This window comes from Bufo bufo, chromosome 7 (genome assembly GCF_905171765.1).
Source record: "Bufo bufo chromosome 7, aBufBuf1.1, whole genome shotgun sequence".
Taxonomy (NCBI): Eukaryota; Metazoa; Chordata; class Amphibia; order Anura; family Bufonidae; genus Bufo; species Bufo bufo.
In genome coordinates, this window is record NC_053395.1 from 223,065,162 (window position 1) to 223,078,386 (window position 13,225).

At 50.9% G+C, this 13,225-nt stretch overlaps 6 non-coding genes across 6 annotated transcripts; all 6 read right to left on the bottom strand.

The window, feature by feature from the left end:
* Positions 1-10,430: 10,430 nt before the first annotated feature.
* Positions 10,431-10,538, bottom strand: LOC121009068. The gene has a single exon (XR_005780679.1). It is a non-coding gene; the product is annotated as a small nucleolar RNA SNORD89 (small nucleolar RNA).
* Positions 10,539-10,828: 290 nt separating this feature from the next.
* LOC121009065 lies at positions 10,829-10,940 on the bottom strand. The gene has a single exon (XR_005780676.1). It is a non-coding gene; the product is annotated as a small nucleolar RNA SNORD89 (small nucleolar RNA).
* A 331-nt stretch (positions 10,941-11,271) lies between these two features.
* Positions 11,272-11,382, bottom strand: LOC121009064. The gene has a single exon (XR_005780675.1). It is a non-coding gene; the product is annotated as a small nucleolar RNA SNORD89 (small nucleolar RNA).
* Positions 11,383-12,169: 787 nt separating this feature from the next.
* On the bottom strand, positions 12,170-12,277 carry LOC121009067. The gene has a single exon (XR_005780678.1). It is a non-coding gene; the product is annotated as a small nucleolar RNA SNORD89 (small nucleolar RNA).
* Positions 12,278-12,608: 331 nt separating this feature from the next.
* Positions 12,609-12,720, bottom strand: LOC121009066. The gene has a single exon (XR_005780677.1). It is a non-coding gene; the product is annotated as a small nucleolar RNA SNORD89 (small nucleolar RNA).
* A 360-nt stretch (positions 12,721-13,080) lies between these two features.
* On the bottom strand, positions 13,081-13,192 carry LOC121009112. Its single transcript, XR_005780706.1, has one exon. It is a non-coding gene; the product is annotated as a small nucleolar RNA SNORD89 (small nucleolar RNA).
* Positions 13,193-13,225: the final 33 nt, after the last annotated feature.

A 13,225-nucleotide genomic window follows, 5' to 3' on the forward strand; every position in this document is an offset into this window, starting at 1 on the left:
TGGTACAGAAGGAGTGAGGGCCCTGCCCGCGAGGCTTACAATCTACATGGTATGGGGGAAGGACACAGTAGGTGCGAGTTAAGTTGGTCATGGCGGTATAGAGGCAGCAGGGTCACTGGTTGTAGGCTTGTCTGAAGAGGTGGGTTTTCAGGTTTCTTTTGAAGGATTCCACTGTCGGTGAGAGTCTGTTATGTTGGGGTAGCGAGTTACAGAGTATGGGGGATGCACGGGAGAAATCTTGGAGTCGATTGTGGGAAGAGGAGAGAAGGAGGTCTTGTGAGGATCAGAGAGTGCGTGTGGGGATGTATCGGGAAAGTAGCTCAGAGATGTAGGGAGGGGACAGGTTATGGACGGCCTTGTATGTATTTGTTAGTACTTTGTTAGAAGTGAATTCGCTGGGCAATGGGGAGCCAGTGAAGGGATTGGCAGAGGAGTAATAGGGTGAGAGGTGGATTAGTCAGGCATAGAGTTGAGCGAACACCTGGATGTTCGGGTTCGAGAAGTTCGGCCGAACTTCCCGGAAATGTTCGGGTTCGGGATCCGAACCCGATCCGAACTTCGTCCCGAACCCGAACCCCATTGAAGTCAATGGGGACCCGAACTTTTCGGCACTAAAAAGGCTGTAAAACAGCCCAGGAAAGAGCTAGAGGGCTGCAAAAGGCAGCAACATGTAGGTAAATCCCCTGCAAACAAATGTGGATAGGGAAATGAATTAAAAAAAAAAAAAATGACCCAATATCAATTGGACAGAGGTCCCATAGCAGAGAATCAGTCTCTTCATGCCATAGCAGAGAATCTGGCTTCATGTCAGCGCAGAATCTGTCTTCATGTCATAGCAGAGAATCAGGCATCACGTCACCCACCACTGGAACAGGCCACTGTCACACATTTAGGCCCCGGCACCCAGACAGAGGAGAGCGGTCCCGTAACAGAGAATCTGGCCTTATGTCAGCGCAGAATCTGTCTTCATGTCATAGCAGAGAATCAAGCTTCACGTCACCCACCACTGGAACAGGCCACTGTCACACATTTAGGCCCCGGCACCCAGGCAGAGGAGAGAGGTCCTGTAACAGAGAATCTGGCCTTATGTCAGCGCAGAATCTGTCTTCATGTCATAGCAGAGAATCAAGCTTCACGTGACCCACCACTGGAACAGGCCACTGTCACACATTTAGGCCCCGGCACCCAGACAGAGGAGAGCGGTCCCGTAACAGAGAATCTGGCCTTATGTCAGCGCAGAATCTGTCTTCATGTCATAGCAGAGAATCAGGCTTCACGTCACCCACCACTGGAACAGGCCACTGTCACACATTTAGGCCCAGGCACCCAGGCAGAGGAGAGAGGTCCCGTAACAGAGAATCTGGCCTTATGTCAGCGCAGAATCTGTCTTCATGTCATAGCAGAGAATCAGGCTTCATGTCACCTACCACTGGAACAGGCCACTGTCACACATTTAGGCCCCGGCACTCAGGCAGAGGAGAGAGGTCCCGTAACAGAGAATCTGGCCTTATGTCAGCACAGAATCTGTCTTCATGTCATAGCAGAGAATCAGGCTTCACGTGACCCACCACTGGAACAGGCCACTGTCACACATTTAGGCCCCGGCACCCAGACAGAGGAGAGCGGTCCCGTAACAGAGAATCTGGCCTTATGTCAGCGCAGAATCTGTATTCATGTCATAGCAGAGAATCAGGCTTCACGTCACCCACCACTGGAACAGGCCACTGTCACACATTTAGGCCCAGGCAGAGGAGAGAGGTCCCGTAACAGAGAATCTGGCCTTATGTCAGCACAGAATCTGTCTTTATGTCATAGCAGAGAATCAGGCTTCACGTCACCCGCCACTGTCACACATTTAGGCCCCGGCACCCAGACAGAGGAGAGCGGTCCCGTAACAGAGAATCTGGCCTTATGTCAGCGCAGAATCTGTATTCATGTCATAGCAGAGAATCAGGCTTCACGTCACCCACCACTGGAACAGGCCACTGTCACACATTTAGGCCCCGGCACCCAGGCAGAGGAGAGAGGTCCCGTAACAGAGAATCTGGCCTTATGTCAGCGCAGAATCTGTCTTCATGTCATAGCAGAGAATCAGGCTTCACGTCACCCACCACTGGAACAGGCCACTGTCACACATTTAGGCCCAGGCACCCAGGCAGAGGAGAGAGGTCCCGTAACAGAGAATCTGGCCTTATGTCAGCGCAGAATCTGTCTTCATGTCATAGCAGAGAATCAGGCTTCACGTCACCCACCACTGGAACAGGCCACTGTCACACATTTAGGCCCCGGCACCCAGACAGAGGAGAGCGGTCCCGTAACAGAGAATCTGGCCTTATGTCAGCGCAGAATCTGTCTTCATGTCATAGCAGAGAATCAGGCTTCACGTCACCCACCACTGGAACAGGCCACTGTCACACATTTAGGCCCCGGCACCCAGACAGAGGAGAGGTTCATTCAACTTTGGGTTGCCCCGCAATATAATGGTAAATTGAAATTAAAAATAGTATTGAATGAGGAAGTGCCCTGGAGTAGAATAATATATTGTTAAGGGGAGGTAGTTAATATCTAATCTGCACAAGGGATGGACAGGTCCTGTGGGATCCATGCCTGGTTCATTTTTATGAACGTCAGCTTGTCCACATTGGCTGTAGACAGGCGGCTGCGTTTGTCTGTAATGACGCCCCCTGCTGTGCTGAATACACGTTCAGACAAAACGCTGGCCGCCGGGCAGGCCAGCACCTCCAAGGCATAAAAGGCTAGCTCTGGCCACGTGGACAATTTGGAGACCCAGAAGTTGAATGGGGCCGAACCATCAGTCAGTACGTGGAGGGGTGTGCGCAGGTACTGTTCCACCATGTTAGTGAAATGTTGCCTCCTGCTAACACGTTCCGTATCAGGTGGTGGTGCAGTTAGCTGTGGCGTGGTGACAAAACTTTTCCACATCTCTGCCATGCTAACCCTGCCCTCAGAGGAGCTGGCCGTGACACAGCTGCGTTGGCGACCTCTTGCTCCTCCTCTGCCTTCGCCTTGGGCTTCCACTTGTTCCCCTGTGACATTTGGGAATGCTCTCAGTAGCGCGTCTACCAACGTGCGCTTGTACTCGCGCATCTTCCTATCAAGCTCCAGTGTAGGAAGTAAGGTGGGCACATTGTCTTTGTACCGTGGATCCAGCAAGGTGGCAACCCAGTAGTCCGCACACGTTAAAATGTGGGCAACTCTGCTGTCGTTGCGCAGGCACTGCAGCATGTAGTTGCTCATGTGTGCCAGGCTGCCCAGAGGTAAGGACAAGCTGTCCTCTGTGGGAGGCGTATCGTCATCGTCCTGTGTTTCCCCCCAGCCACGCACCAGTGATGGGCCCGAGCTGCTTTGGGTGCAACCGCGCTGAACATGCTTCATCCTCATCCTCCTCCACCTCCTCCTCGTCCTCCAGTAGTGGGCCCTGTCTGGCCACATTTGTACCTGGCCTCTGCTGTTGCAAAAAACCTCCCTCTGAGTCACTTTGAAGAGACTGGCCTGAAAGTGCTAAAAATGACCCCTCTTCCTCCTCCTCCTCTTCCATCGTCGCCCTAAGTGTTTTCTCAAGGAGACATAGAAGTGGTATTGTAACGCTGATAACGGCGTCATCGCCACTGGCCATGTTGGTGGAGTACTCGAAACAGCGCAACAGGGCACACAGGTCTCGCATGGAGGCCCAGTCATTGGTGGTGAAGTGGGGCAGATCCGCAGTGCGACTGACCCGTGCGTGCTGCAGCTGAAACTCCACTATGGCCTGCTGCTGCTCGCACAGTCTGTCCAGCATATGCAAGGTGGAGTTCCACCTGGTGGGCACGTCGCATATGAGGCGGTGAGCGGGAAGGCCGAAGTTACGCTGTAGCGCAGACAGGCGAGCAGCGGCAGGGTGTGAACGCCGGAAGCGCGAACAGACGGCCCGCACTTTATGCAGCAGCTCTGACATGTCGGGGTAGTTGCGAATGAACTTCTGCACCACCAAATTTAGCACATGCGCCAGGCAAGGGATGTGCGTCAAACCGGCTAGTCCCAGAGCTGCAACGAGATTTCGCCCATTATCGCACACCACCAGGCCGGGCTTGAGGCTCACCGGCAGCAACCACTCGTCGGTCTGTTGTTCTATACCTCGCCACAACTCCTGTGCGGTGTGGGGCCTGTCCCCCAAACATATGAGTTTCACAATGGCCTGCTGACGTTTACCCCGGGCTGTGCTGAAGTTGGTGGTGAAGGTGTGTGGCTGACTGGATGAGCAGGTGGAAGAAGAGGAGGAGGAAGCTGAGTAGGAGGAGGAGGCAACAGGAGGCAAAGAATGATGCCCTGCGATCCTTGGCGGCGGAAGGACGTGCGCCAAACAGCTCTCCGCCTGGGGCCCAGCCGCCACTACATTTACCCAGTGTGCAGTTAGGGAGATATAGCGTCCCTGGCCGTGCTTACTGGTCCACGTATCTGTGGTTAGGTGGACCTTGCCACAGATGGCGTTGCGCAGTGCACACTTGATTTTACCGGATACTTGTTTGTGCAGGGAAGGCACGGCTCTCTTGGAGAAGTAGTGGCGGCTGGGAACAACATACTGTGGGACAGCAAGTGACATGAGCTGTTTGAAGCTGTCCGTCTCCACCAGCCTAAATGACAGCATTTCATAGGCCAGTAGTTTAGAAATGCTGGCATTCAGGGCCAGGGATCGAGGGTGGCTAGGTGGGAATTTACGCTTTCTCTCAAATGTTTGTGAGATGGAGAGCTGAACGCTGCCGTGTGACATGGTTGAGATGCTTGGTGACGCAGGTGGTGGTGTTGGTGGTACATCCCATGTTTGCTGGGCGGCAGGTGCCAACGTTCCTCCAGAGGCAGAGGAAGAGGCGGCGGCAGCAGCAGCAGAAGAGGCCGAGGCGGCAGCAGCAGAAGAGGCCGAGGCGGCAGCAGCAGAAGAGGCAGCAGGGGGAGCCTGAGTGACTTCCTTGTTTTTAAGGTGTTTACTCCACTGCAGTTCATGCTTTGCATGCAGGTGCCTGGTCATGCAGGTTGTGCTAAGGTTCAGAACGTTAATGCCTCGCTTCAGGCTCTGATGGCACAGCGTGCAAACCACTCGGGTCTTGTCGTCAGCACATTGTTTGAAGAAGTGCCATGCCAGGGAACTCCTTGAAGCTGCCTTTGGGGTGCTCGGTCCCAGATGGCGGCGGTCAGTAGCAGGCGAAGTCTCTTGGCGGCGGGTGTTCTGATTTTGCCCACTGCTCCCTCTTTTGCTACGCTGTTGGCTCGGTCTCACCACTGCCTCTTCCTCCGAACTGTGAAAGTCAGTGGCACGACCTTCATTCCATGTGGGGTCTAGGACCTCATCGTCCCCTGCATCGTCTTCCACCCAGTCTTGACCCCTGACCTCCTGTTCAGTCTGCACACTGCAGAAAGACGCAGCAGTTGGCACCTGTGTTTCGTCATCATCAGAGACGTGCTGAGGTGGTATTCCCATGTCCTCATCATCAGGAAAAATAAGTGGTTGTGCGTTAGTGCATTCTATCTCTTCCACCCCTGGGGAAGGGCTAGGTGGATGCCCTTGGGAAACCCTGGCAGCAGAGTCTTCAAACAGCATAAGAGACTGCTGCATAACTTGAGGCTCAGACAGTTTCCCTGATATGCATGGGGGTGATGTGACAGACCGATGGGCTTGGTTTTCATGCGCCATCTGTGCGCTTTCTGCAGAAGACTGGGTGGGAGATAATGTGAACGTGCTGGATCCACTGTCGGCCACCCAATTGACTAATGCCTGTACCTGCTCAGGCCTTACCATCCTTAGAACGGCATTGGGCCCCACCAAATATCGCTGTAAATTCTGCTGGCTACTGGGACCTGAGGTAGTTGGTTCACTAGGACGTGTGGCTGTGGCAGAACGGCCACGTCCTCTCCCAGCACCAGAGGGTCCACTAACACCACCACGACCATGTCCACGTCCCTTATTAGATGTTTTCCTCATTGTTCCCGTTCACAACAATTTTGAGAATGGCAAATTTGGGAATGCTTTTTCAACCCAGAACAAAAAGTCTGCTTTTACGGTCACTACAAATAACTTGACCAGATAAAACACTGCAGATTTGGTTGAATAGAAATGTCAGGTCTATTTTTTAGGCGCTGGGTGACAGGCTTAACTTGTCCCTGATGTAATATATGGCCAAAAAATAACCACACTGTTGATGGTTAAATGCACTTGGGTGACACAGGCTCAGCCTGCAGCTGATGTAGGATATAGCACAAAATAACCACACTATCGATGGTTAAATACACTTGGTGATAGCTTGTGCTGGCGCACCACAAGTCGAAAAATGGCCGCCGATCACCCCAAAAAAAAAAAGTGATCTAAAAACGCTCTGGGCAGCCTCAAAAAAGTGAGCAAGTCGATATTAGCACTTCAATGATCCACAGCTGTAGATCGATCACAGAATGAAGTCTTTTGGAGGAGTTAATCTGCCTAATCTCGCCCTAACGTCGCAGCTGCAACCTCTCCCTATACTGATCATAGCAGAGTGACGTGCGGCGCTACGTGACTCCAGCTTAAATAGAGGCTGGGTCACATGGTGCACTGGCCAATCACAGCCATGCCAATAGTAGGCATGGCTGTGATGGCCTCTTGGGCCAAGTAGTATGACGCTTGTTGATTGGCTGCTTTGCAGCCTTTCAAAAAGCGCCAAGAAAGCACCGAACCCGAACTTTTACGAAAATGTTCGGGTCCGTGTCAGAGGAGTGGGAGACGCTAAACGTCCGGTCTGTGAGGTGTGATGTGATCCAGGAGAGGGCCAGGTCAGTGATGCCAAGAGATGAGAGTTTACAACAGAAGGGAGTGGTCAACAGTGTCAACGGCAGAGGACAGGTCAAGGAGAAGGAGGACAGAGTAATGGAGAAGGCAGAGGACAGGTCAAGGAGAACAAGGACAGAGTATTGTTTCTTGGTTTTGGCTGTCAGTAGGTCATTGGTGACTTTGGTAAGGGCAGTCTCGGTTGAGTGGTGGGGTCAGAAGCCAGATTGTAGGCGGTCAAAGAGGGAGGAGAGGTGAGAGGACAGTTCTGAATGGACATGTTGTTCAAGTAGCTTTGAGGCATATGGAAGAAGTGATATGGGGGGATATGGGGCGATAACTGGACAAGGAAGATGGATCAAGTGAAGGCTTTTTGAGGATGGGTGTAATGGTAGCATGTTTAAAAGCAGAGGGGAAGACACCAGAGTTTAGTGATAGGTTGGAGATGAGTTAGGGCTGGGATAAACACTGTGGTGAGGTTAGGGATGAGGTGGGATGGGATTGGGTCAAGTGCACAGGTGGTCAGATGAGATTTGGAGAGTAGAGTGGAGAGTTTTTCTTCTGTAATGGTAGAGAAGCAGGTTTTGGGAGAAGAGGACTCAGCAGTTGTGTAGAGGGTCTGTGGGGACTGGGTATTGAAGCTTTCCCTGATGTTGACTATCTTTTGTTTGCCAAATATTTCAAAGTCCTCAGCTGAGAAGAGTGGAGAGGGTGGGGGCGCTGGGGGACGGAGAAGGGAGTTAAAAGTTCTAAAAAGTTGTTTAGGGCTGTGTGACAGGGAAGATATGAGAGATGAGAAGTCGCCTGTTTTGCATCAGCGAGTGAGGATTTAAATATGAGGAGGGATTGCTTGTATGCGGTGAAATGATCTTTAGAATGGGATTTCTTCCATTGCTGCTCAGCAGCCCTGGAAGCTTGTCTGAGTTTTTTGGTCAGGTTGGTGTGCCAGGGTTGTCTGTTGATTTTTCGGGTTCTGTTGTGTGTGAGGGGGGCAACAGTGTCCAGAGCTGTACTTATTGTGTTATATAGGGTGGTAGCAGCTTCTGGGTCTTTGAGGGAACAGATGGTAGAGAGTGAGAGAAGAGTTGGAAAGCAAGCGAAAGTCTAGATGTTTGAGGTTCCCGCGGGGGGGGGGGGGGGGTGCTAGTGTGCGGACCGGGGGAGCAGCAGAAGAGACCAGTGAAGAGAAGGTGAGTAGGTTGTGGTCGGATAGGGGGAGAGGCGAATTAGAAAGGTTAGATAGAGAGCAGAGGCGGGTAAAGATCAGATCCAGAGTGTGACCATCTCTGTGGGTGGGAACTGAAGACCACTGTGATAGGCCAAAGGAGGAAGAGAGTGACAGGAGTTTAGAGGCGGCCGAGTGGCAGGTGTCAATAGGGATGTTGAAGTCACCCATGATGATAGTGGGGATGTCGGAAGAAAGTGTAGTAGCAGCCAGGTGTTAAAGTGGTCAAGAAAGATGGTGGCTGGGCCTGGGGGGCGATAAATGACGGCTACTTGAAGGTTGGAGGGAGAGTAGATGCGAACAGAGTACTTCAAATGAGGTGAGCGTAATGGAGGGTGGCGGTGGAATTGGGCTGTAGGAGCAGGTGTCTGATAGGAGAAGACCAACTCCTCCACCATGTTTGCAGCCGGGGCGGGGGGTGTGAGTGAATTGAAATCCACTATAAGAGAGTGCAGCAGGGGAGGAGGTGTCTGAGGGTGTCAGCCATGTTTCAGTGAGACCCAGAAAGGAAAGGTTTTGAGAGATAAAGTTTGTGAATGTACGACAGTTAGACGGAGCGTGCGTTCCATAATGCTCCTGCAAGCGGAGCCAAAGGGGCAGAGGTCAGAGGAATGGTTATTAGGTTTAAGGGGTTGCAGAAATTTGTAGAAGGAGATTTGTAGTGGGACATAGAGGTGATAGTGGGGATTTGCTGAGGGGCTCCTGGATTTGGAGAGATATCACCAGCAGTAAGGAGAAGCAGAGAAAGTGTTAATAGATGAGAATAAGAGAGGGCATGAGGTGTCTGTTTGGGAAGGAAGTGTTTTATGTTGGCAAACAGGTTTGTGCAAGCGTCAGATGAGAAGGTAAAATGTAGGAAGAGATGAATAGTTCCTTGGTGGGTGAATGGATGTGGGGGTATTTCAGGAGGTGTTGGAAAAGTGGGAAGAGTAAGAGGAAAAATTGAAACATTGTTTGCATTAACTATGTCTGTATTTACCCGTGGTCCCCTTCTGGTCACATTCTGGTATAATTCAGTCTGTGCACTTAAGAGTTGCACTTGAGAGATGTGGCATTTGGAAAGACCAAGGTCTGAGAGTTGTAGTTTTGCAAGCAGGGGAGCCATAGGCAACATTAAAGGAAATGCAACCTCTTTAGTTACCTTGCAGAATAAATGATCAAATTGCATAAGTAGCAATTCCATAATATTCCCACTAGATCCAGGACATGAGGACATGCTTCTTTATCTCTGCTCCCCCCCCCCCCCCCCCTCAATCTGTCTCATAATAGCATCAACTCAGTTATATTACTAGGATTTGCTATTTAAGCAACTCTTCAAACTATTTGTTGCACTGTATGCAGAAGAGATTGTGTTTTCCCTGCTTGGATATTGGGGACCCAGTTACATTCACATCACTCGCTATCATTATGGCTTTTGGATTATTATCAAGCTGGATGCAGCAAAACGGCAGGTTTTTTGTGCCATTACTTGCTTTTGCAGATGCTGCTGCTTCCTCTCGCTAAATGGAAGACAGTATCCGTATTTTAGATTGAGCGACGCTCAGGTCAGTGGGAGCAGTAAGAAGGGAGAACTTTTTTTCCCCTCCACCAAGATGGAAAATTGAAAAGAATTAGAAGGCGGGATGTGAAAATGCTTATTAAAAACCACTAAATAAAATTGTAGCGGTCAGCAGCCACCACTAGGGAAAGCGCGAGATTATTATATGTATAATATGCACTCTACCAATCCTAGTGGTGACTGCAAGAACTACACTTATCTGACTTTATGGCTCTGACAGGTCAGAAAATGTAGGACCTAAAGTTACACGTTCTATACTTTGTATATAGTTGTCCAGTCATCCAAAATCTGATCCCGTGCCATTCAGGCAGTGCATTATAGGATGATGCTTGCAGCAATATCCCCCATAGAAGAAAAAAAATAAAAATCCAAAAACAGGCATTGCTCTATAGATTTTTATTCATATATAGAAGGTCTTGGCTCTTACAGTCAGACTTCTGCTCCACATACCCATCTGTTGGAGCCATTTCCAGTGGTTTCTTGCCAATCCTAGGTTGGACATCAATGAAGGCAAACGTCCTCTGCTCCGTCCTGCCAGAGAGAAGACACCATGAGCCTTATCGCCAGAGCTGTGCTGAACAAGACCGAGCCAAGGTCAGCTTGATTTCGCCTCTTTTTGTCATTATGCCACCCACAGAGAGCGCTGCTCAGAGGGCACTGTAATTCAGCCTTTTATGGAGATGGAAGATCTACAGGCACCCCCCCTCATTCAGCCACACAGATCTACACGTCACCCTATAGATACATCCTATGCAGACACATGGTGTCATGCAGATGTAAGCAGTTATATTGCTCAGATATGGATGCGACTGCAGAGGACGCATCCACAGGAGGCCGGGAGCCTCCGCCCCGAGGCAGCAGAGGTCAGCCATGTTTCGCTTCAGGAGGATTTGTCATGGCATCCCACAGAGTCAACTGCTCTGGAGACGCTGCAATTCGGCCTTTTTGGTCATCATCCCCCATGCGGCCTCAGGGTTCGGATACCATGTAGGAGACACTCACCTGCAGGCAGTCAGCGGCCATCTTGTCATGTCCCCTCTCCAGATACTGCTCTCAGGGCAGCTGCACACAGTGGTGTCATAGAACGGAGGTGGTGGCGATCCTCCTGCCAGAATATGAAAAAGACTCATACAGGACACAGATCTACACGTCACCCTATAGATGCAGATGTAAGCGGCGGTTGTATCACTCACAGATATGGATGCGGCTGCAGAGGACGTATCCACAGGAGGCCAGGAGCCTCCACCCTGAGGCAGCAGAGGTCAGCCATGTTTCGCTTCAGGAGGATTTGTCATGGCGTCTCCCACAGAGAGTCAACTGCTCTGGAGACGCTGCAATTCGGCCTTTTTGGTCATCATCCCCCATGCGGCCTCAGGGTTCGGATACCACGTAGGAGACACTTACCTGCAGGCAGTCAGCGGCCATCTTTTCATGTAGCGGCCATGTCCTCCCTGCAGATACTGCTCTCAGGGCGGCTGCATGCAGCGGTGTCATAGAATGGAGGCGGCGGGATCCTCCTGCCAGAATATAAAAGACTCTTACAGACCACGTACAGACAGACCTACACGTCACCCTATAGATACACCCTATGCAGACACATGGCGTCATGCGGATGTAAGCAGCGATTGTATTGCTCAAATATGGATGCGGCTGCAGAGGAAGTATCCACAGGAGGCTGGGAGCCTCCACCCTGAGGCAGCAGAGGTCAGCCATGTTTCGCTTCAGGAGGATTTGTCATGGCGTCTCCCACAGAGAGTCAACTGCTCTGGAGACGCTGCAATTCGGCCTTTTAGGTCATCATCCCCATGCGGCCTCAGGGTTCGGATACCACGGAGACACTCACCTGCAGGCAGTCAGTGGCCATCTTGTCATGTCATCTCTCCAGATACTGCTCTCAGGGCAGCTGCACAGTGGAGGTTGTGGGGATCCTCCTGCAAGAATATGAAAAAGGTTAAGAGACCCGCTCACCTCTATTCCCCCAGGGTAGGTGCACCAACCACAATTTGAGTACACCCCTCAAAAAGCAAATTCTGGAATAAGTATGGATGGGCACTCGTATATGGAGATACGTAGGACACAAATTAAGATATATTAAAAATACAATCACAATATAAAATAATCAATATATAAAAAGATGAGTGATACAATGAGTATAAATTTGAGCTGGGGCTGATATCCCACAATAATTTCCACTTGTATTCACAGGGCTATGAGGTCCTGGGAATCTGGATGGTACCTCATAGCCCTGTGAATACAAGTGGAAATTATTGTGGGATATCAGCCCCAGCTCAAATTTATACTCCTTGTATCACTCATCTTTTTATATATTGATTATTTTATATTGTGATTGTATTTTTAATATAAGTCTTAATAATAAATTGTGTCCTACGTATCTCCATATACGAGTGCCCATCCATACTTATTCCAGAATATGAAAAAGACTCATACAGGACACAGATTTACACGTCACCCTATAGATACATCCTATGCAGACACACGGCGTCATGTAGATGTAAGCGGTGGTTGTATCGCTCAGATATGGATGCGGCTGCAGAGGACGTGTAAACAAGAGGCCGGGAGCCTCCACCCCGAGGCAGCAGAGGTCAGCCATGTTTCGCTTCAGGAGGATTTGTCATGGCGTCTCCCAGAGTCAACTGCTCAGGAGACGCTGCAATTCGGCCTTTTAGGTCATCATCCCTCATGCGGCCTCAGGGTTCGGATACCACGTAGGAGACACTCACCTGCAGGCAGTCAGCGGCCATCTTTTCATGTAGCGGCCATGTCCTCCCTGCAGATACTGCTCTCAGGGCGGCTGCACGCAGTGGTGTCATAGAATGGAGGCGGCGGGGATCTTCCTGCCAGAATATAAAAAAAGACTTACAGACCACGTACACACAGATCTACACGTCACCCTATAGATACACCCTATGCAGACATGGCGTCATGCAGATATAAGCAGCGGTTGTATCGCTCAGATATGGATGCGGCTGCAGAGGACGTATCCACAGGAGGCCAGAAGCCTCCACCCTGAGGCAGCAGAGGTCAGCCATGTTTCGCTTCAGGAGGATTTGTCATGGCGTCTCCCACAGAGAGTCAACTGCTCTGGAGACGCTGCAATTCGGCCTTTTTGGTCATCATCCCCCATGCGGCCTCAGGGTTCGGACACCATGTAGGAGACACTCACCTGCAGGCAGTCAGCGGCCATCTTGTCATGTCCTCTCCAGATACTGCTCTCAGGGTGTCAGAATGGAGGCTGCGGGGATCCTCCTGCCAGAATATGAAAAAATGGACTCATACAGACCACGTACACACAGATCTACACGTCACCCTATAGATACATCCTATGCAGACACATACAGGACAGACAGACCTATACGTCACCCTATAGATACACCCTATGCAGACACATGGCGTCATGCAGATGTAAGCGGCGGTTGTATCGCTCAGATATGGACGCGGCTGCAGAGGACGTATCCACAGGAGGCCGGGAGCCTCCACCCTGAGGCAGCAGAGGTCAGCCATGTTTCGCTTCAGGAGGATTTGTCATGGCGTCTCCCACAGAGAGTCAACTGCTCAGGAGACGCTGCAATTCGGCCTTTTTGGTCATCATCCCTCATGCGGCCTCAGGGTTCGGATACCATGTAGGAGACAC